A 2,632-nucleotide genomic window follows, 5' to 3' on the forward strand; every position below is an offset into this window, starting at 1 on the left:
CCCCAGCCCCGACCACAGCTCCTGCGGGAACGGCTCCGAGCACAGCTCCGAGCACAGCTCCCGCAGGAACGCTGCTGCTCCCAAACGAGCCGCGCTCCCGCAGGGGACAGGACCTGCTGTGCCACCCGGTACTTCACCACCCCCCAGCAAAACCCCAGTGAGCGCTGGTGTAAGGGCTGCTTCTGAAGGTGGGGATGGTGTAAGACCAAAGGCCACAGGGTCTGGACATAGCGGGATGGGGTTTTTGGGGCCAGCAGCACTGTGGGATAGGCTGGGGCTGTGCTCCAATGGGTGGCACTGAGCTGGCGTGCCTGCCCCTCAGTGCCGAGCTTGGAGCCGTCAGTAGAAGCAGATTGACCCGGGATTCTCACAAAGCACCATTAGGTCAAGATGAAGTTTTGCATTAGGCACCAACATCTCGAGCCAGCTGTGTTTGTGGCCCCAAAAAGTGAGGATAGGCTCAGCCTGCTGCGCAGAGCTCCCTCTGAACAGTAACAACAGCCATGTGAGACAGCAGAGCCTCAAGCTCTTTTTCATTCTTCAGTGGATACCAAATCGTTATTTGGCAAAAAGGGAAGGTGTTTGTGTGTACACAGAGCTGCACCAGCTTGGAAGGGCAGGCTGAACCCCTGCATCCATGGCACCCAGGTGCTGGAGTGCGTAAGCCAGAGGCATCACCTGAGCCCCCCACCACCAGTGTAGCACCACAGCAGGGGTACAAACCCTAAAAAGACAAAATGGCAAATCCCCACTGAGACCAGAGACCTGCCACACAGCCAAGGAACAGCAAACTGAAAGCAAGAGAAAAGTTCCCCACCCACCAACACTCTCCAGGCACCCCCAGCCCAGCACTCAGCCTCACTAGCCCTAGCAAGGGTCACACTTTCAAAGTCATTCCCGGGCTCCCAATGCCTCAGGGTGCGGGGTGCCAGGAGTCTCCCAGTCCTCCCAGTAGCTTCAGCTCTTCTGCTGGAGCTCAGCAGCACTGAGCACGAATTGAGTTTCTTGGGGATGTGCCAAGCAGAGCTTTGCACCTGCACCTTTACCAGGGACACCTCCCAAGCAGAGTGTTCTGGCGCAGCTCCTTGAGGGTGCTCGTGGACTCCTAGGGCTTCAGATCCCATTTAGAGGGTGGGAAAGGGAAATCCTGGCTCAAACATACCAAGCAGGCGTCTGTGTCTCTGAGGCACTGCACCTCTCAGGACAAGCTTCAGCATCTCAGGTTATCATTTTGAGCAAGTTTCTATCATGTTCAAAAAAGAAGCAGATGGCATAGACAGCTCTTCAGGGTGTGGACCCCAGGAGAGTTTAACAAAATATTTGGGGCTAGCAGGACCCCCGCTGGCTTTTGAGGAGCACAGGCAGTGCAGGTGGCTCAGTGGGATGCCCAGAGGGGCATTAGACTGGTCAGAAAGGTTTCCTTAATAGTTTGTCGATCCAGGTGGGACCCACTACCTTTGGAGTCTTCCTTCTCCAAGCACCCAAATGGGGCTACCAGGTGAGTTCACCTGCATCTTTGGAGCAGGGAGGAGCCTGAGCACGACTGTTCAAATTCCCTGAGCACATTCAATATAAACGCTAAGGGTGGCCCCTCTGTTGGGGCATCATTTTGTTCAGATTTGGTGACACTCCTGCGGTGATTGGAGCCCCACGGGAGGTACACACAGAAGGTGGTAAAGTGTATTCTTTTGAGCGTGTAAAAGGTGGTTCAAGTCCCTCTTAGTGCTTGAAAAGGCGGGACAAGAAGCGCTGACAAGAAGCCGCCCTTGGCCGAGGCTGTGCAGAACAGTCCCCGCTGGGCCGGGAGCGCATCCGCGGCCCCGGGCAGCGCCGGGAGCGGCAGGGAGGAAAAAGGCTGAGGGAGAGTGCTTGAAGCATTTTAAAAGACACAGTGGGAACCTAGTAAAAACAGTGCGCTAGAAACAGCATTTAGGTTTGGTGATTCCTTCAAGACATTTTAATCTAAGAGTTGATTAAAAAAAAATTGTGGGCTTCTGGGAAGCTTTTGTTCCAGCTCCCAGGAGAGCTCCCAGGAGGGCACAAACATCCGCAGAGGGAGCTGCTCCCTCGGGGTCACTGTGCACACGGAGCCTCCTCAAAAAGGGAGATTCAGGTAGATCTGCAACCAGAGGTACCTCAGCTTCAAAATGTGTGCTGCTTGTGTCAGTTTTCCTGGAAAACTTAAAATTTTTGTGAATTCAGATTTAGTTGTAACTATTTGAATGGATTGTTGGGGTGTAAACACTGAAATACCACTGAACATGTTCTCCAGGTGTGTGTCAGCTCAAACACCACTTTATTTTTGTATGTATATGAGATTCCCTGTGGACATGCACTTGCTTATAACTTTGCTGTTTTGTATATTTCTAAAAGAACATTTATAAAAGCACATTTTTCTCCATGTTCATTTATATTAGGTGAAGGGATGGTAAACATACCATACAAGTAATATTTGAAGACTTCCCTCAGAATAAGGAGAACTTGTAGCTGTTCTTGAAGATCTGCTGTGTTCTATTCATGAAGGGAGGGCATCACCTATGGCTGGGACTAGTGGCATGTGCAAAGCAGCAGAAAACCTTCTTACACTAATATTATTTTTATTAACTTGGGAAAACTTTATTTTTCTTCCAGG

This window comes from Geospiza fortis, unplaced genomic scaffold (genome assembly GCF_000277835.1).
Source record: "Geospiza fortis unplaced genomic scaffold, GeoFor_1.0 scaffold254, whole genome shotgun sequence".
Classification (NCBI taxonomy): domain Eukaryota; kingdom Metazoa; phylum Chordata; class Aves; order Passeriformes; family Thraupidae; genus Geospiza; species Geospiza fortis.